The 22,768-nt window shown below is 36.1% G+C and overlaps 1 long non-coding RNA gene across 1 annotated transcript; it reads left to right on the forward strand.

Annotated features, from left to right (window-relative positions):
* The first annotated feature begins 6,666 nt into the window (after window positions 1–6,666).
* Window positions 6,667–21,260, forward strand: LOC145978859 (uncharacterized). Its single transcript, XR_014440759.1, has 3 exons — window positions 6,667–6,979; window positions 17,020–17,167; window positions 20,825–21,260. It is a non-coding gene; the product is annotated as an uncharacterized LOC145978859 (long non-coding RNA).
* Window positions 21,261–22,768: the final 1,508 nt, after the last annotated feature.

Consider the following 22,768-nt stretch of genomic DNA (forward strand, 5'->3'; position numbering starts at 1 on the left):
TTTCACTTTCATTACTTGTTCGAGTGTTGATACCAGGAGTGTACTTTTTCCTCTCGCCTATAAGTTTAAATAACACTGAAGAGTCTTTCACAATCAACATTTGTACCAGGCAGAGTAAACAAGAATTTTATAAGAGGCACAATCACTTTTAAATTTGACCCAGCCTGTAGTAAATTTTTGAACACTGACCTCCACTTACCCATCATTGTTTCTCTTCTTTTTGTGGATTTTAATGCATTTTTGCACGTAAAATAATGAATGAAATTAAGTAGCAAGGAAAAGAGTATATTTGGGGATTTTTGCAAATTGAAAAGAGTATAGAGTATATGAACCTCTAAAAGAGTATGTCTGGTCACCCTAGGTTATAGAACTTCCTAAAGAGCAACGAATAATGATTGTTTTCTCTCTATACATATATAAAGTCATCCTATTTGTTTTAAATACTGATCAGGTGACCAAAAATTACCAAATAACACTAGAAGCAAAAATGACTACCACCTACAACAAAACAGACTGAAGTTATCAAAAAACACACCTCTGAATTCTGGAATATGGTACTATAATAATCTCCCAAACAATATTAAAATACTCACCCCCCCCAAAAAAAACAGACATTAACTATAAAAGACTATTTGCTAAACAAAGCACTGTATAGTCTAACTGAATATTTGGAAAATCCAGGAGGTCTAGAAATTAACTAATAAAACCTCTAGTTTCTATCATATATAATTATACCATATTCATTCATTATATAGACTATATATATATATATATATATATATATATATATATATATATATATATATATATATATATATATATATATATATATATAGTGTGTGTATATATATATTCAATATTTTGTATGTAACATATATGCCCTCATGTATGAAATTCTGTTTAGTAATATCTCCCTTTGTGTATATTAATTTTTATGTGACTTTTTAGGATATATCATAATCTTAACAATCATGTATTTTAATCTATTTGTAATCCTTGACGTTTTTCATGCCTATGTATTGCAGGTTTACGGAAATAAATATTATTATTATTATTAGATCGGGGCCACGTGGTTTTATCATTTTATCGCTACAAAAAATTAAAGGGAAGTAGGCTAGTACAGATTTAACATTTATAAATAAATAACCTTAGTTAGATTAGTGTATGATGAAAAGTGCATAAATATTAATAAAATGCACAAGATAAGAAAATATATTTATAAGGAGCTGGAAGCTGTACGACTTTGTGTAAGGACTGTTTTATGAAATCCACCAGTGAACACTTCAAAATATGATAGGAGTTATGTAATGTGAATATCACTGAAAATTTGAATGCTCAACTCCGAGCACTGTTGCTGTTCTTGCACTAATAAACAACTTTTATAACTAGCTTTGCATTCCATACTGACCGCAAAAGAGCTATGGAAAGTAACAGACAAGTTTAGTTATGCTCAAATTCCTTTCATTCTCAGTCGAAAATATTACACTTCACCTGTTGTATTCCTACTCCCTTCTTATTCAGTTGGTAAAATTTTGATAGCGTCCCAACTGATTTCTTCATTTTTACACAAGAAACTACTTACCGAAATGAGTTTCTGTAGCATTTAGAAGTTCTTGTTGGTATTTTCTTTCATCGAGAAAAACCGATGTTGTCCATATATGCTAAATTGAACGAAATGAGTACTAATGGAACCTAACCTAACAGGCCTAACCTAACCTCATAGGCATACCTCATCCCCGTGATGGTTCGTGGGGCTATCGTGAATTTGTGGGGCTAACGTCAATGGTTTGTGGGGCTACCCATGGATGGTTTTTGGGACTAACGTCAATGGTTTGTGGGGCTAACGTCAATGGTTTAATAATTACTCTTTAGGTCAAAAATTGAACTTTTTTTGGTGAATAAACCAAAATAGCACCTTGAAGAATCTTTTGCAATGCAGAATAGGTAAGTACGAATGTTAAAAATGACGAAATAAATGAGTGAGAGGTGTTGGGATGCTATCAAAGTTTTACCTAAGTGTTCAAAATATCGCCCATGGAATGTAGCTTAAAGTCCTAATTTCTGAAAATCTCTTACTGAACTTTCATTTCATTGGTGTCAATAATCTCGCAATAAAGTCCGATATGAAACCTTCATCTTATTACTAATCATAGTACTTTTTTTGCTTTTTGCAGAGTTCTCATACTATATGCTTTGTGATCACCTTGCTCCAGAATGCAACTTCCATTCTAGAGTTCTCTTGTGGGGAAAGAAGCAAGTAAACATTAAACATTATATGATAGCTGTTGCCTGTGGATTACACCGGTATTGCTTGGCCATCTTCTCTCCAACCAGATAGTTTTCCATCAGGCTAGGGACTGAGCATGTGTGGACTTCTGTAAGCAAAAATTCTTCAGGCAGGAACTGAAGATCTCTGAAAGCTCTGCTGAAAGTTGGTGGTCTACTAAACAGGAATGTGAATGCACCAAACGTTAAGACTTTTTTTTTTTTTTTTTGGCCATGACGATTTTCACCAAGTGCTAAGAACAGCATACAGGGCTATTTTCATCAGGTGCTGAGAACAGCATATGGGGCTATTTTCACCAGTGAAAGTTAATTACCTGAATCACACTATAATGTTGGCGTTTATCAATGTTTATTATATTCATTGGCAGTGTTGCTGAAGTTACTGCTAAGAAGTTAAATTACTACTCCTGTCACCAGGTAGTGAGAATGGTAGCAAGTGCTGAAAACCAGAAATTACATGATTAGGTGTTGGGAAGTATTTACAGAAGTAATTTTAATGCTAACAGCCCTAAATCTGACCTATCTAACCTAACAATGAAAGCATTTACAAACTGAAGGTACTTGTCGCCGACAGTAAAATAACATCAAAAACTAAAGAATGGACACATCCATGTAGCAGACCAGGCCAGTTTGTAGAGGAGCCACTGTACACTCTCAAGAATTATGTTGATTTTTTTTTTAATAGACATATTTTGGTATTTTACATATAATTGGTTCCTGCATGCAAAAAACAAAATTAACAGAGATTTTTGATCCCTAAGTATGGCCCATGTAAGTAAAAACCTACAATTGGGTAATTCCATGTCAAATCAACCAGTGCATAAACCTTTGATGTCATGGATTTGGCTAAATTTTGGTATACATGTTTTTTATCTGAAATATAGAATATTTTTTATTTTTCATGTTGACGGTTTTTGAGTTATTGAAATTTGAAAATTGACAAAATTGTCCAAAAACTGCTCACGGCTGAAATTTAAATACAATTTGCAAGAGACCTATTTCAACTACAGGGCTGGGCATGGTCTTATTTTAAGCTTATGATATACAACATGCTTGCTTTTTTGCAAAAAACTAAATTTACAAAAATTTTACACATATTGGTACACATTTACTGAAGGTTCAGTCAAGATTTCAAGGTGGTATCTCTTTGGTATCATGAGTGAGAGACAGTTAAAGCTCAAGTATGAGTCATCCCTTTCCTGCAGTGACTTGTTTATTCATGCTCTCCTATGCTTCTTTGTCCAACTGGATCAGTTGTGGTGTAGCTGTCATAGCCCCATCTAGTTCGCTGCACTTTTTGACACTCGGTGCAGTGCAGGTGTATCCAGTGTTGGGGAGGTGCAAGGAAATGAAGTTGAACCAACTAGTGGTGTTCAAGTTCAGAAGATACAACAAATGCCTGTCTGCTGCTTTAAATGGTCATTTGATTAGTTAGTACTCACCACATGACCATACATCACACATACACCGATCCGGAAGGTAGTGCAAACGGTACAAACACCAAATACACTACTTGACTCCGTGTAACCAACTAGACGCTTGGGTGCAAAGAGAGTCAAAAATTGAAACGAACTAGATGGGGCTAGTGTGTACATTACCGTTAACTTCTGTGCTGTGAATTATTTGAAACTTGCCTTATTAGTGTCTAAATTTTTTTAAAAAAATCTTGATATGGATGGCAAGAAGTGGTCCATTTACTGTTGTAATCCTTTGAAGAAAAAGGGGACACTGGTGTAGGAAAGATCGGAGGAATGTGGCAGCTTAGATGATTTCTGTAAATTACAGAACTGAAGAAAACATGAAAATTTGCACTTCCTATACACTGCAGTTGGGGAAGGAAAAGCAGGCTATTGTTCCAGAAAAAGAAAATTTTTCACGTTCAGATGATAATGTGGGTCGTAGTTGCAGTAACCAAGATTCAGAATATATGGATGTTGATACAGGGTTCAGCTACTTGAATGCCTCTTTGAACTCTTGGTTAGTCTCCAGTGAGTACGAAGAAACTGAAGAGTTCGAAAAGGTATTGCAGAGAAAAGATAAAGAAAATAAGAAATACTTAGACCCAATCCCTTTTTAATGCAGAAGGTGATAAAGATGAAGAACGCCACTGTAGCAATTCAGAATCAGAAATCTTTGAGCAACTTAAAAGAGAGATTTAAAACTGCAAATAAAAGTGAAAGGTTCATGACTTTGTCCATTTTGCCCAAAAGTTGGTCATGTGAAAAAATTGAAGAGGAGTTTGGTGTTAGTAATTACATAGCAGGGGAAGCAAAAAAACTCATCGAAGAGAAGGGAATTTTGTCCTCACCTGACCCCAGACCTGGAAAAACTTTACCAGAAGAAACAGCCTCGTTAGTTAAAGATTTTTACTGCAGTGATGAAGTTAGCAGGCAAACGCCTGGCAAGAAAGACTATGTTTCCGTGAGGAACACAGGTGGTAAACGTATCCACATTAAAAAAAGGTTGATTCTGGGAAATCTGAGAGAAATATTCAGACTTTTTAAATCTAAATACCCACTACTTAAGATTGGGTTTTCAAAATTTGTAGAATTAAGACCAAAGAGTTGCATAATAGCAGAAGCCAGTGGTACCCACACTGCATGTGTTTGTGCCACTCATCAAAATGTTAAACTAATGATAGCTGGAGTGAAGTTGGTATGTATGCAGGTATGTAAAATATGTTAACTTAAGTCATTGCATGGTCTTGAAAGGAATTCACTTTTCATATGATACGAAAGAGATACCACCTTGAAATTTTGACTGAACTTTCAGTAGATGTAAAATTTTTGAAAATTTCGTTTTTTGGAAATTGTAAAATAAAATTTTGAAGCAACTTTCAAAATTTGTTTTTCACAAAAAACCAAGAATGTTGTACATCAAATGAAAGCCCTCTCCATAAGCTTTAAAATGAGACCATGTCCAACCCTGTAGTTGAAACAGGTCTCTTGCAAATTGTATTTAAAGTTTCAGCGATGAGCGGTTTTTGGAAAATTTTGTCAATTTTCAAAATTCTATAACTCAAACCAGCAACATGAAAAATAAAAAAAATAAAAATATTTTCTATATTTCAGATGATAAGAAACTTGTATACCAAAAATTAGTCAAATCCATGACATCAAATTCCAAAATTTATGTTTTCTTGGTTGATTTGACGTGGAATTACCCCATTTCGGAATACTTCTCTCTCTCATATTCTTAGTAAACACGGTTTGTACGCCCACTCAAATAGCGAGAGAACACATCGATAATAACTATCAGTCCCAAACCTACGTAAAATTATATCAGCTGTTGGGGATCTCATGTTGGATGCTGTATTCCCTTGTGCAAAGCCTTCGGGCTGTTCTGTTCTGCTTCACGGTAACAGACATACTTAACTTAGCAATAATACATTTCTGAGAGCTGAAATTACTGAAAACGTTTATAAACAATAAAATCTTCATAATAGAAGCAATATACGTATTTCACTTGCTCGAAGGGATACAGAGGGTTGAGGGTACAGTTGAAGATCATAAACATGCACAGGTTAAAATCTGGTGAAAATAGCTAAAAACTAGCTACACCACCAGGGGGGCAAGGGGGGCACGGCCCCCCCCCTGGAAAATGAATGTGTACCAAAAAATTATATATTTCACACATAGTTTCATTTCAATCACAGTAATTTATGTTAATTATTATAAATTCGTTGAAGAAACATGATAATTTCAGACTGAAATAGTGTTTTTTGAGAGGGCATCACTATTTTGGAGGAAAATATGTGTCCTTTGCCCCCCCTGGAAAAAAATACCTTGCTTGCCCCTCCCTGGAAAAAATCCTGCGGACGTCCATGCACCACCTGGTGAAGATAATCACTCAGTTTTTTTGTTTTTTTTGACCATATAATTACATTTTACTGGAACTATTAAATTGTATACTCAGCATATATAATATCATATTTTACTCTGCATTTCTACCACTTTTTGCTAATCGCAAAGATATGATGAATGAAAGAACACAACACCTTTACCCAAGCCAGGATTTGAAACTTGAACCCTTGGCATCATAGCACACTGTGCTAACGACTGAGATCAGATTTTGTATGTTGGTGTTATTTGAATTGTGTGTAAAATGTTATTGCTTTTGTAGATCATAATAGAAAGAATTGGATATGGGTAACGGTTCCGATTGTTTTATGATTTTTTCAAATTCTTCCAGCAGAAATACTAATTATCGTAGAATTTTGGAAATCATTGAACCTTCCTTAAAGTAATGATCACTGTTTATATATGTTGAAAAAATAAACTTAGAAACTGCCATATGCAAGCATGTGTGCTTTCTATGGTTAAGGTATTCTCAGTCGACAAGTGACAGTAAGTAACATAGACTAGTGGGAATTAATGTAGATGTAAATCAGAACCTTAGTAAAATGCATTTAGGAACCTTATTTTAATGCTAAGAGAACCGCAGTTTGTCAAATATAGTAATGACAATATATTTCTACAGTTTGAGTTTTTAAAAATAACCTTTAAAATTTGAAGAGTTATGAAAATTGAATTTTTCAACAGCAAACTGTGGCAGGCAACCCAATGATGGAACAATGGTGGAGAGCAACGTGACACCTGAAATCAACATATTCATCTCATAGTTACAGAATGGCACCCTGTATGGTCCTGGGAGTTTGATATGGGTTCTGATGAAAGTTAGGATTTCCTAACAGGTAAATACAGTGTTAAGTTTATAATATTTTTTTATGTAGATTTATCTATTACAGTAGAAATTATATTTGCATTATTATGTGGGTTATGATGTTCAAAATGTAATGTATGATTTACATACACAGTGTGTGTACAAAGTTTTGAGATAGAAAGTGCAAATATGTAAGACCTACCATGAGCCTAAGTTAGTCTTCAATTGCACATCCCTCCTAAGTTCACACACTTAGTGGCACGGCTGTTCAATTGCTGGATGCCCCTGTGGAAACCTTCTTTCGGGATTGTGTTTAGGTGTCTCATCCCAGCTGCTTCAGTTTCCAAAGTGGTGTCAAAACATTGGCCCTTCAGGTGGGACTTAATTTGGGGAATAATAAGTAGTCGCCAGTATCAAATTTAGCGAATAAGTTGCGTGGTTTAACACAATCACTTGTTCCCATGCCAAAAACTGTTAGATAACAATTGGCCTTGTGGCGTTGCGCATTGTAGTGCTGCAAGAGCCATGCACCGGATTCAACTAGCTCTGGTCTCACTCGTCACAGCCTCTTTAGCAATCACTCCAAAATGGCTCTATACACAGCTGCAGTCATCAATCATCCTCATTGACTGTGGATGGTTTTCATTCAGTTTTTGTTTAATATTTTCAACATTATCGTCAGTTCAACTGGCGGAGGGACGACCCTTCCTAAGATCATCTTTCCAACTATCACGGACTTAGTAGACACACTTTGTGTAAACCTACAACGTAAGTTTCAGATAGCAGGAAATCCTGCCACCAAGCAAATATATCAAATTTGTTTAAAATTCAGTAGTAATTTGTTGTAAATTATACATTGGTTATGGATAATCATTTCGCATAATATTTTAGCACATAATGCAACTTATTTGTTACAGGCACTTGTACCCATATACCGTATTTACTCATGTATGAACCAGTTTTGTTAAAAAAAAATATGTTAATGCATGAACATATATTTTTAAAAAAATCTATTTTTTAAAAGTATATGATTGCAGTTCATGGATTTATTGGGTACTTTAACTTTGTAGGTTAGAAATCTTGAGATTAGGTTCTTTTGAACATTTAACCTTTTGCAGGTGGATGGTCAAGGTTGACAATGTAGGTATTAACGTTGGGAACAGATGATAGATACATAGACCAGCACTGCAAGGCAGCAATTAATGTGTCATTTCTTGAAAACTATACACAATATTTCAGTTCTGTCTTTTTTATTAATTAGTATACCTCTAAAGGTATTACATACTCAAATATCAGTCTGAAGTTCTACCCAAATGTAGACTTGATTCTCAATTATTGTGTTCAAGATTTCCATGTTATTCACTTTAATATATTTTTTTTAAATTTCTGTTTTGTATATCAACATTTGAACTATGTAAATATATAGCTGTACATATGACTCGTAATTCCCCCGTTTCCCAAAATTCTCCACCATTGTCTCATAATTATCATCTTTGGAGATCAATTATGATACACAGATTCTCTCCTCGGTCTGCAGCTGCAGATTTGGTATAAATCAGTGGTGTGCATACAAGGTAAGCTACCGAAGCACTGCTTTGGTATTCAATTCGAATTTTGCATAACTCCCAGGATAATGAGACTCCCCAAAAGTGTCGAGAGGCATTTTTGCGGAGCCCGTGAAAGACTAAACTGGCATGCGATGTTTTTATCAAGGCAAGCCTGCCCCTTGATGTACTATTGTTTATTTAAAAATTATATATTCAGTGCTTCAGCTATCTAAATAGTCACTGCACGCTACTGGTATAAATATATATGCTCCTTCCAAGTCACCAATATGGTGATAAAATCTCATTTGAGAATGTCTGCAATTCACCAAGTTATGTGAAAGGTTTTATTTTTGTATCATAATTACCCAGTCTTACCCAATTTGATTTTTCTTTATCTAGGTATCAACAATCGCTAGTTAAGATAACTTAAACATGACTTCTGACAAATAGTTCCTCTCCTGTGTATTAGTTCTGGTGTTGTTGGTCGTAGCTGTCCAACCACTTGAACATAACATCTACGTTGAGTGGTATGCATTTATCACATACACTTTATTCCTAGGGATAGGGTTCCTGAGAATTTTTCACTGACTTCATTCTTACAGTAGACAGAGAATAGACATCAGTATGAAGTCACCATTGTACTATTGGCTGGTTGACTTTGTTATATTACATTGACAGGTGCACCATAAATTCTATTCCAGTTCCAGCAATTTCAACATTAATTCAATTTTGTATGCAAAAATATCAACATTCAAACTGGAAGATAAAACTAATTCATCACTGCACTGTCTAAATTTTAGAAGTTGAATCCAGGGCTCGGAAGTTGATGAAAAATCATCATTTTTTCTGAGCCTTCAAAATGATGCTAAACCTGATATATCAGTTTTCCTTCAGTTAGAACCAGAAAACATAGTTTATATTTTGAAATTTTTTGGGGTCTTTTTTTTCACTTTTAGGTCATTTTTCATTTCTGCCATTTTTGTTACATTTTTCTTTATTTTTGAGGTTTATTTTCCTCCACTGTTGTTTCCTGAATTTTAAATGCATTCGCTAGCATAACTTACATATTTAAATTTTGTGACATGGTCATTTTAGCAAGTTTGTCGTTAATTGAAATACGGTCAATGGAAAAGTACAATATTATTCTAACTGAAATGTTGGGCAATAGATTGAATAATTAATTGTGGTAAATTTATTTTTCCTCCTGTAAACTTAAAATACTTTGTGCAAAGCCTACTTCAATGTTCCCTTGCTGGTCACGATTATCGTTTTAAACTGTGGTTTTAAGATGCCAGACTGCTTGCGCACATGTAATCCCTTTGAACCAGACACCTTTTCAAGTGTGCACTTTTCAAACTTGCCACAAATAAAATCTTAACTCTAGAACTAATTGTCATAGACAGATGGAATTGGTTTGTTTTCTTAAAGACAGGGTTTGAGGGGAGGTAAAATTTATAAATTGTACCTCCCAGTAATTTGTGTTATAGGGAGACGAAGAAGAGGAATATTGATTTTTTTAAAAAAAAAAAGTTAACCTGCCTCTGTGTCCCCCCCTTTCAATCCTCAATAGATTGAAGTCAATGATAAAAATGTAGTATGTAGCAGTGGTACATTCCTACAACCGTGCAAAGATTCGTTGAAATGAGACTGATACTTCTTGACTAGAAAATAATAATATATAAAGTGGTAGTGTTGCCATCTTTGGGACAATGTCCAGAATTTCACCAAATTTTGAGAGAAGCACGACAAAAAACCTATCTATGAGGCAGTGGTGTGCGGTGATAAATCAGGCAGGGGAACAGGTCACCTGCACTTGCTCCCCCTCGCATGGGTGTCTTAATATAATACAATAGATCAAGTAAAATTCAACCCTTATTGAAATGTCAGAAGTGACAAACATGAGGCACGTTAAAATTATATGACAATAATAATTTTAAAGCAAATGTGATATAATATAAAGAAAACATTAAAAATAAAATTGTTGATGCGTAACAAAGAAAAATTTGATAATATAAATTTATGAGTCATCAGAGAAAGAAAATGATATTTTGTCGTGACCTGTTTCATCTCTTTATTCGTAGATTAAGTTGACGTTTTTTCATAGAGTTGAGTATTCTTGTAATTCAAACTTCCTCAATGCAATAATGGCACGCAGATGGTTGAGTTTTTTCATGACGTTCGCTAGATTAGTCAGGGTGGCTACTGTAGGACCATAAAATAATAAAATTCAAGTATAATTCCCGGTTTTCAAGGCGAACTTTACAAAAATTCAAGCAGATGTTTTATCTATTTCAAACTAAGGTTTTACCGTCTCTCACCACCCACACACATACACACAAACAAATTCTTATATTAACAATAGGCCTATATGGTTTGTGCGATTCCAATGAATCCAATAATTCTAATTCACTTGGACGGTACATATATATAATTTAAGGTGCAGAGTTTACATTTGTCATTTCACATAGCTACTCGGCAGTAGCGTGCCCGGGGGGAGGGGTTGGTAGGGGTTATACCCCCCCCCCCTTTGGCCCAATATTCCTAAAAAAGAACGTCAATGGTAGGAAAATACGACAAAATAACAAAATGAGGGCCGACTACCAAGAAAAAGTATAGGTAACCCCTCCCTTACAAAAATCCTGGGCACGCCACTGCTACTCGGGACTATAAATACATCTACAAACACAAGTCACAAATGTTACGGGAAATAGTAATCTACGAAAAAATGTTAATTCTATAAGAATTTTAAATTTACCTAATCAACTTCAAGATATTTTATCTTGCAATAATCTTCCGTCCATCAGATGGATTGTTCCGCAAAGAATACTAACAAAGTAAACGGATTCGGAGAATTCTGTTTCATTTTCCACACAGCTTTCTTTTTCTTCCTTGATAAAAATAAAATCTAAACTGTGAAAAACTTGTTTCAGGTCATTAATAAATATGTATAAATTCAATGGATTTGGGATTTTAAAAAGTTGCAATTTTTCATGTCTACGGAGAAAATTTCAAGCAGAATTCACGCACAATTCCAGGAGCCAATAATTCACGCATAATTCCCGGAATTCAAGAAATTCCCGGTGAGTAGCCACCCTGTTAGTAGAAGTTGTTAATGTGACAAAACCCGACCTGTTCCAGACTCCCTTCTCAGGATTAAACAAGGACAACAATATAATTTGCCACTGGAAGAATATCCAGTTAATCATTTTACAGAGTTTTAGTAACTCGTTTGAAAATGCCTTGTAAATGATTTCGTTTTAGTTTTTAATTCAGTTAGGATGTGTGTTGGTTTGTTATATTTTCTGCAAAGTTCAATGAACTACAAGCTTTCGTACTCAGCCGGTCGATCATACAACATTCGTAACATTCGCTTTCTTGTCCTGCCGCTGCGTGCCTTGAAACTTTGGTCTTGGGGTTGGTGGAACAGGTGGATGTGAGCTGTTCCCTCGGAAGCTATTTCGCAGCGTTTAGCCAAGGCATTTAGCAGACGCTTAGACTGTAGAAGATTTTTTCAGTTCATTATGAATGTCAGATGCAAGTTCTCAACGAGATTAAGAAGTTAAAGACTTTTTACACTCAAAAGTATCACTTGTGACGCGATTAAACTTCAGCACATAGCAAAAACTAGAAGAAAAGTGAATCCGCAATATCTCTCTGAGGGAACAGCTAGAGTGTTCGGCTTCCGTTGTGCCGTGGGGATCGTTTACCTTCGCGCCTGGTCGGAAATACTCGGCTTCAGACAGTAAAGGGCATGATACTAAGAGACCATGGTAGAGCATGGGGTGAGAACCATGATGCATTGGGTGTAGGTGACGTCAACAAACGTCCAGCCACGGTGAAACATTTTCTTCAGTGTTACTTTTGGAAACGTTGATTTCGGGAGAAAGAAGTGTTCTTATTATGTTAATATAAATAATTTAAATAGCCCAAAAGCGCAGTAAGTAGGAGGGAACAGCCTGTTCCCTCTGTTCCATGGAGGGACTGCCACTGCTATGAGGATATGTAATGAACATGCTGCTTTTACTCATTCTTAGAATTTAAATTGTTCAAGAAGATGCAGTGGTTGAGGAGTTACAACCTTTTATCTTCAATTTATCCCATAGTAACAAAAGAGAAACAAAGGGCTTTTTCAAACAGTGCTTGTTAATAATAGTAACAATGGATGTATTGTTTTGTAATTCGAGTATGTAATACCTGTAGACGTAAACTGAAATATAGTGTATAGATTTCAAGACAAATTTCGAGGATTGGGCCTTTGCCTCCCGCATCTCCCCTGAATCCTTAATTGTCGGACGTTGCTTAAAATGTTGCTTTTTACTCAATTTTGCTTGTAGAATTGATTTTTTTCAAAAAGATGCAGTAGTTTTGGAGTTAAAGCCATTCTTATAAATCTATCCCATAATAACACTGTGGTAAGGAAGGGAAACAAAGGACTTTTTCAAACTTTACTTGTTAATAGTAGTAACAATAACATATTGTTTTGTAATTAGAGTATGTCATACCTTCATATGTATACTAAAGATAAAAAAGACAGAACTGAAATATAGTGTATAGCATTAATTGCTGCCACGTGGCACTTGTTCGAAATATTGTCCAGCCACTAAAGGTTAAAGTAAAGTTAGTCACAGTATAAAAATAATTTTAATCTGATGTACAAAGCACGTCCAGAAAGTAAGTTCCATTTGCAATTTATGCCGCAGCAGCTGCACTGCAATCGGAAGGGTGCACATGCACAAAGAGTAGTTGGACCATTGGCAAGGCAGAGATGTCAGTGTTAGAGAAGACTGAAATGCAGACGCTTCATAGTGGGTTGTGATAATGTTCAAGAAAATCGAAACTCCCACCGCTTGTGAAGTCGTATGGTTTTTGAATGCACAGTGTCAGCAGTTGAAATTTACTATCAAATTGGTGAACAAATCATGAGTGCCTCAATGGTATGGAGATGGGTGGGACAGTTTAACAAAGGATGGTACAATGTGCATGATGAGGAACGCAGACGAATTGGTCCTTGCTGTGGAAGAGAAGATTAAAGTGAACCAACAATTCACCCTGACAATGCTGTCGGTGCATTTTCCACAAATTTCCCAGTCGCTGCATCATGAAATTGTGTCAGACAGACTGAACTTCTGTAAATTGTGTGCCCGCTGGGTCCCACGTTCGCTTACAGAAGACCACAAAAAGAACTGAATGGGGAGTGCATTACTGTTTTTGACACTGTACTATGAGGAGGATGATGGCTTTTTGAATCGTGTCGTGACTGGGGATGAGACATGGGTGTTGCATGAGCCTCTGGAAACAAAACAACAGTTCATGGAGTGGAGGCCCACATCCACCACGAAAGCCAGTCCGGGTCTGACCACTCGGAAGTTCCTGTGCACGGTGTTTGGGACAGACAAGGTGTATTGCTTGTTGACTTTTTGGAGCGTGGTGAAACCATCAATGCCAACATCTATTATGAAACTACGAATATTCCGTCGCACAATCCAAAACAAGTGACGTGGCATGTTGACCCATAGTGGTGTTTTCATTCCGACAATGCTCGTCCCCCATACAGCAGCTGCAATGCAACGACTCCTTACAGATTTGTCTGGGAAACATTTCCTCATCTCCCTTATAGCCCAGATCTCATCCCGTCTGAGTTTCATGGCAATGGCAATTATGTTGAAACATAGTCCAATCCCTGTACTTCAGTGTACAATAAAGTGTTTTGTTCCATTATATTTTGAATTTTTTTAATTGGCCAATGGAACTTACTTTCTGGATGACCCTTGTACGTGAAACACAGCTGTCTTGCTGGTTTTTTTTATGCTGACCGACTACTGTATCCAGCGGCGTATACTCTGGGTCATCTAGGTAATCGCAGATGACCCGGCTGTATTTCTTTCTTTTTTTAAAAAAAATATATATATACATTTCTTCGCAATATTCTTCCAAACCAATTTCGATGCATACATTTCTTTGCTTCAAGCGCGCCGCGAATGCTTCCAACCGTTTGCCGCTGAATGTCCGGGAACCTTTCTCCAGCCGGTGGAATGACGTTAGGGAATCTCACCCTGACGTCATTCCACCCGCTTCTTTTACAACCCTTGGCGAGAAGAGAAAGAAAAGAGGGGGGAGGAAACTCTGCTTCTCAGGCGCGCCGATTCCGTGGCCAGGGTAAGCTCCTTCTGGTGAGAGTCCACCGGTCTCAACCCCTAGAGTTTGCCTTTCCTTCCGCTGGCGACCATTGACCTCCTACAACCCTCCTCCACAATTCTCTCCCGAAGGCTATGTCGTCGCTAAACATAGAAACTGTGTTTTTTATGGCAGGGACATTTCTCAGGAACGGGAATCTTGGGTTCACAAATTGCCTTCTGTAAGGCAAATAGGGAAAAGATACCCGGTAAAGTGCGAAGAACAGGAAAATATGAATAACATAGGCAAACCAATTCTACGCTAATTTTCACTATACATTTACTTCTGTCTTGCTGATGTCTGTTACAAAAGGAAAAAGCTTAAATATTGAAGATGAAGCAAACTAAATTAAAATTCAAAACTTAAGCAATTAATGCACCTATAAGCTGACTCCCCCCATTCTTGTATTTGCAAAAATAGTGATTGTTTCTTCTCTCTAATCTTCAAAAGCAGCGAGAGTACTTCCTTCACGGAACTGAATATTTTTTAAAGGTAAAAAAGGTAAAGTGCTCCCCTGCGCATAGCACCACGCCATGAAGGCGTATAGGGGGTGTGGGGGTAACGCCCCACACTTTCTTGATCCGGTCGTGAGTGGAGATGATGTGATCAGCATCACGCCCCTGACCGCCTTTACCCCCCAGAGTTTCCCCCAGGTACCCATGTTATTCGACGCTGGGTGGGCGCCGGGGCCGCTTCCATCGTTAGAAAAGTTCCCGGATTTGAACCGCCGGGGATCGAACCCGGGACCTTTAGCATGGTAGTCAGACGCGTCACCGATTGAGCCACCGCGGCCACACGAATATTTTTTAAAGGAAAATATATAAATAAATTACATATATTTTAGTTTATTTAAGTTACTATTCCACCTTTTTAGATTAATAGTGATGAAGATGAACGACTAAAACATATAAGGAACAAACACATCAGGCACGTAGCCAGGTGGAGGACTCGGGAAGCTGAAATCCCCTCCCCGAAATCATTCATATATCTAATTTAAAAAGTGTATAGTGGTAATTAATTTTACTTCATTTGCAGATTAAACACCTTGCATAATACGTTGTAATTATCTGAGATTTATCTTCAGAACTTCTACCCCCACTTTTTCAACTTTATGATGCGGCTGGTAATAAGGGATGAGTATCCTCTTCTCCACCCCACCCCAAAATAAATTTCTGGCTCAGGCCTGCACTGATTCGAACTTTTAAAACCTGTCATTGCAGGGAATTTGGAGCTCGGAAAGGGATTTTTTTTTTATCATTCATAGGGAATTTCATTCTGAGTCCTGGAGTAAGTTGAATTTTGCACTTAAATTAATAATGAGGGTTTCTATTTCACTAGTGCATGTCTTTCATTTTATATTTCAGTTTTTTTTTTATTTTGCTTTATAATACTGTCTTGTTTTATTATTTGAAATTCTACACGTATATTAAACTGCAATAATGAGAATTAATTGATTGTGGTCGCCACAATAAGACAAAAATTCCCACAAAATATTCCTAAATCCCATATGGATCCTGATATAAAATGCACGGAAACATTTATTAGTTTGATGATCAAGGGTCGGAGATTACCCACTCGTTAGAACCAGCATACGCCACTGACTGTATCATGGAAGGCCTATTGTGAAAGGAGGTGAATGACTTGCACAGAAAATCTTTGCAGTGTATTTTATGTAACCTTGAAGTAAAAAGTTAATAAAAACTACATTAGCACCTAATTGCTTTTCCCCCATTGTTTCAATAGAGTAAATAGCCAAGCAATGAGTTTTATCATATAATTATTCAACTACTCTATTGTCATTCATGAAAAATCAAGCTCTCATTTTCAGAGCGACAATTTACATTAATCATTTTTTACCATTTTTAGGTCATCAAATCCCAAGTCCTAGTTATTATACAAAACTGAGTGAGTCTCTGTGTGTTCATTCTTGTTGAAAATTAGTTAATCTGTGTTAAACAACGGCTTCTTTTAGCAGTTGCTCCTATATTTCACTGTTTTTCCCTGCATCTGACTTTCTTTTCTTAAAGTATGCCTAGGCATAAAGATTTTGATTATATATAAGGTAAAAGTTACATCAAACGGCAATTACATTATGGAAAAGAATAGTTTTCACATTTTGTCTTTAATAAGCATTGAGAATAAAATAACTTCTAATAAAAGTAGTGGTATCGGCTTTAAAAAATTCTGGGGAGCTAGAATGCAAATTCAAAATAACATTTATTGTGTTAAGTGAACTTTTAATACCATTTTATAATTGTTTAATGGAGAGAAGATGTGAGTATTCTTGTCTTTGTTCAAATGCATTCAAGCAATAGGAAATGTGGTTTGTTAATGTGAGCTATTGTTGCAGCCCTCAAAATCCACTTCATCCGAATCGTTCCATGGCACTGGCAGAATGACATAAAGTTGCAGGCAAGGCTTCAAGGACCTCTACAGAGGCACTTCTGCTTCTTCCCCACCAGTAAGAAGCTGTATGGTGTTCACAAATAATACCAGAGGTATGTACAGAGATTTTATATTTTATACACACATATTCCCCCAGTCAGAATAAAGTTAAAACATTAGTTTTTACAGACTTGTACATTATAGTCCAAATATTACACTTGATGCAAAGTATAAACATACAAAATTTAATCTTCTGTATTCTGCACCACCATCATTGGTTTCGTTATCTGAAGCAACTATTATGTGATGAAAGGTTATAAACTAATTTTTTGACTGAGAAAACAGGGTGCAACCATTTTGTGGTGAAATACTGTTGTTTTTTTTTCAATACCGTGCATTGTGCCACTTCGGTCTGTTGATTGCACATTGCATGGTGAATATTTTGCTATTGGCTCAAGGAGCCCACCTTGCTTAGGTTTTTTACTTGCACATCTTTCCAAGCACAACCCCCCCTCCCCACCCCTGATGGCATAGAGGCACTTTCTAGTTGAGGGATTGTGGATGTGATCCCCAGTGGGGGCACATTGCCTAGTGGTTCAGATCCCACTTTAAACTGTAGGTCCAGCCCTGATTTGTTTCTCTGAGCATCAATTGTTTTTTTTTTTTTGAGGAATCTACAAAAAAAGTTAAAATCCTAATTTAAAAAGTTACATCCACCCTATTTAGTACACGGTGCCAATAGTTTGGACTAGCGTCTAATAGTTCACAGGAAAGATAGTGTACAGAATTGAGAGTTTCTTCGCTGGAGTGAATAATGCTCGAATAGGCAAAACAATTGGTATAAGCTCGAAGTCCAGTAGTTCGCATAACTGTGGTACTGGGCCTTCAAAGTTGGATTGTGATGTGAAACATGCATTGAAATTGAAACTTAACTGATAGTAGTCATCATCTCCATGCTAAGATGTAGTTCAGTACATAATGATATGTGAAAGTCAATAGATGATTGTTGGCTGAAACTACTCGAATAGGGTACTTACTGGCATGTATCATGCTTTTTATTGTTATTTATGTGTAAAATTTACTTCTTTTGAAAGGGGGGGGGGTACCAAAACTCCTTCTGAAAGAAAACAACTGAAACTTCCTTAGCGGTAAATAGTTTTCTTCTGCTTTTTATATGTGCAACAGTGCACATTCTAAAAGTGTGAGCTTGGAAATTCAAGACAAGGTTTAGCAGCTGTCATTTGTGTAATATAATAGTTATTAGATGTTCAGTTTAAGTACTTACTGGGGTGATCCATGTCAAATCCAATAAAACGTCAGTTAATACTTGCTATTGCTTTCTAGGTATGCACACACCAGACTCTTAATTTGCCATCTTAGGGAGGAAGAAATTGGCCCACTTAAAATGAGCTCTGGTGCGAACATGCTTGATTATGTTTTAGTGCCCCATGGATTTGATAGTAGTTTTAATGGAATATTTTAAGCATATGTAGCCATTGAGGTTTCAATGTAGATCTGTACCTTTTCAAACATGTCTAGCCAGTGTTTTCAGTATTGTAGTACATACATCTTTACAATCTCCAGTACTTTTTCATTATAGTTTTTAACTGATAAACTATTTTCCCGATATGTATTATTTCTCTTGTAGTCTGCAGTTATTACAAGCTGGCCCCCATGGCGGAGTGGTTAGCACATCGTGCTAAGATGCCAGCAGTCCTGGGTTTTAGTCCCAGCCTGGGCATGGTTGTTTGTGGGTTTCCATTCATCAATTTCATCCTTATCTTTGCAAATTAGCCAAAAGTGGCACAAAAACTGAAGTAAAATAAAGCCAATCAATAGTTATTACAAGCATAAAAAAACAGTTTTTCGTTGTAACGTTTCAGGAGAACCCACGCTCTCTTCATCAGACATTTATTTTTAGTTTGATTAAAGATAGGTACTGTATCTTTAATCAAACTCATAATGAATGTCTGATGAAGGGAGCGCGAGTTCTCCTGAAACGTTAGAGAAAAACTGTTTTTTTATGCTTATAATAACCGTAGACTACAAGAGAAATAATTCTTCAATGCAAGCAAGCAATGCGTAGATACAAGAAAAATTATTTTCAGTGGTTACTAAATAACAATCAAGCATGCAGTTCAAAGACTAGCCTCCTTGAGGCAATGGTCTCAGGTTAATTTCCACTTAAAATTATAGATCCAATTTTGATTAGTCTCTTGAGCATAAAGTAGACTAAAACAAAAATTGTTACAATTCATAAGGATTTTATATCTAAGGGGCACCTGCAATTCTTGTTTTCATTTTGACATTCCCAATTCTCCTTCATTTCTATCTGCTGCCTGATTTGTTTACTAAGGTGCCTGTGCTCCCAACAGTAAAGGAAATTGTCCACAACCATTTTTATTTAGTTTGTTTCCAAGAATAGGATGATCATGATTTGAAATAAGAGAATACTAGGCAAAATTGTCCATCAAAATGTTTTTTCTCTCTCCTGTTGACTGTACAGGGGATTTTAGTAATGGCCATATCAGAGGAAGACAAAGCCAAAACTAACTAACTAACTAACTCCCTAGCCTTCTTAAACCCGAAGGTTCATGGCTGCAGCAACACAGGCCTTCCATCTGTCCCTATCTTGAGCAAGATCTATATACTCTTTTCCATCCCTACCGATTTCCCTTAGGTCCATCTCAACGTTGTCCCTCCATCTTCGTCTTGGCCTTCCTACAGGTCTCTTACCATCAGGTTTCCCAACAAGAATCCTGTAAACCCCTCTTTCCTCTCCCATTCGTGCCACATGGCCTGCCCACCTAAGTCTTCGCGATTTAATCATTCTAATAATATCTGGACATGCATACAAATTATGTAGTTCTAAATTATGTAACCTTCTCCACTCACCTGTCTCCTCATCCCTTTTAGGTCCAAAGATTTTCCTAAGGATCTTATTTTCAAATACTCTCAATTTATGTTCCTCTTTCAATGTAAGGGACCAAGTTTCACATCCATATAATACTACAGGCAAAATTACTGTTTTGTATATTTTAACTTTTAGTTTCTTAGATATTAAACGAGAAGACAAAAGTTTATGAAGAGAGAAGTAACATGCATTTCCTGAATTAAGCCTACTTTTTATTTCCTCTTTAATATAATTTTCATTTGTTAATATTACTCCTAAGTATTTGAATTTGGAAACTGTTTCAAACGAGTTGTTATCAATAATTAGATTTTGATTATTACCTAACACTTGGTTTCAGCCTGTAAGCATATATTTAGTTTTCTCTTTGTTAACTTCCAAACCTATCTCTTTAGCAGTTTTGAAAAATATTTTAGCATTATTCTTAATTGTATTCACATCATCCCCCAGTAAGTCTACATCATCTGCATATGCTAACAACTGAGTCACACCATTTAATTTTAGTCCTTCTTTAGTTTCTTTTACCTTCCTTACAGCATATTCTAAGGCAAAATTAAAGAGCAATGGAGAAAATGCATCTCCTTGTTTTAACCCATCATGAATTGTAAATTTGTCAGACATATTATTACCCACACGAATTTTACTTTCTGTTTCACTGGTGCATATTTTTATCATATTAACAAGCTTCTTAGGTATTCCAAACTCTACTAATATATTATATAATTTATCTCTTTTGACCGAATCATATGCTTTTTTGAAATCAATGAATAGCTGATGGACATTTTGATTATATTCCCACAAAGCCAGAAGAAAATATTTCTTGCGCAGAGATGTTTTAGATCACTGCTTTATTTTTCAGGAAGCAGCTCCTGGGTGGCGAAGGGCAACCAAAAAAGGCAAGATTAGAAGAAAGCAAAGGGAGGCATTCTGAGAGAAGAGGAGGTTGATTGAGGAACGTTTTTCTCCCTGATTGTACAAAGGATAGAGAGATTTGTGCTACTTGCATTAAAGTGGCTTCAGATATGTGTACCATTTCCATTGTTTTCATTAGACTGGTTATGTGAGAGAATCTGTAATTTGAAACACCATCATGCTAATCAAGTGTTATATGTAAGTTGAGATGTATGAAAAAGTTTCGAAGGTTTGCATGTATTTGTCAAGTTGAGTTAATATTGTATTACTAAGTAGTCCACAAACAAAAACCTGTCATGGAACTCTTCATAATACAAGATTAACTCAACATGACGGGTGCGAGAGACCTTCATCACTTTACTACATACATATCGGGTCACCAATGGAAGTAAAACTTTGATTTGTTCAGGAAAATGAAATGTACACATGTCCAAGATTGGATTTTATATGCAAGTGGATGTATGCACTTTCCTATATTTTAATAAAGTTGCATTGTATTGGAGACCTTTATTGTTAATTTTTAAAGAGAAAACATTCATGAATGTTCAAGATATATATATATTTTTTTATGTTGAACTTGAGCAATAGTTACAAAATTTCTTTACTCCTGAATTGTAATTTAAATGTTTACTAAACACCCTGAAATACCAGGTGGTTATAATTAAAGTGACTGTGTTCAGAGTGGTACAAAACAGGCTGTAATGAGAGTAGCAGTCTGAAACTTCGTAGATATGTTAATGAAGCAATGCGCTCGCGAATTATGCAAAAAAAAAAAAGTTCCAATTCTCGCCACCAGGGTACAAAATGGCACTGTAAGCAGTCAAAATGTGGTATAGTTACAGGAAAAAGGCAGGGAAGATCAAACACAAGAGGACAATGGTTCGGGCATGTTTATTAGGAACTATGGTTACAAGAACTGTTCAATATTTCTAAGTCTGGAAGTTATTATTAATGTGGCAACATAGCTCTTGAGTACAGGCCTCTACAGTAGTTGAGAAATCCAGGGGCAAAATTTTTATGTTGATGCTTACAACATGAAGACAGAAGCTATGTATGAGTCATAATGGCAGAGAATAGTTGCAGTTCTGCATGTTCAAATTGCAAACAGAAACTTTGGTGAGATTGGGAATAGCAATTGCCTTCATGTGGATCACTACCATGTGCAGTGCTTCCAATCTCACCAACATTTCTGTTTCCAGTTTGAACATGCAGAACTGCAACTATTTCTACCATTATTCCTCATACTTACATGTCTTCATGTTGTAAGCATCAACATAAATATTTTGCCCCTGGATTTCTCTACTAGTCTAGAGGCCCGTACTCAAGGTGGTCAGTTAACTTTTGGAGAAGTGTACATGAATGCCTGTTACTATTAGGTTTACATGCAACAAATGAAAAGTCATTCTTGCAATTCCTACAAGTAGGTTTCTTCATCAGTTGCTCCTGGGAAAGCTGAAATGATTCCGTCATGCACTCCAGGTTCCAGCTGAAAATAAAGGAATTTATCAGATATATAGACAAATTAGATAGTAACAATATTTGATACCAAACCTGGTCATGACTTTAAACAATTTTAATTCAGATAATGGGAAGTGTAGCTTTCAGTGTACAGTGGGATGCACAAGTAGTGCTTGGCAAATTGTCCATGAATATTTTCATTAATTTTTCTCTTGAATCCTACTGGTTTTTAAGGAATATCTTTTTAAGTATGCTGATACAGAGGCTGTCAGCAGCTAGTTTGTTCAAGCTCTCATTTGGTAAAACGAACATGGTAGTAGACAATTTGCTTAGTAATAATTATGCATTGCACTGTACTAGTATTCTCAGGTTATCAACCAGGTTAAGTTTGCATTACTTTCCAAAATTTCGAGTCAATGTATTGTTTGCGTCA

The sequence above is a fragment of the Lepisma saccharinum genome, chromosome 25, assembly GCF_977018435.1.
Source record: "Lepisma saccharinum chromosome 25, izLepSacc3.1, whole genome shotgun sequence".
NCBI classification, from domain to species: Eukaryota; Metazoa; Arthropoda; class Insecta; order Zygentoma; family Lepismatidae; genus Lepisma; species Lepisma saccharinum.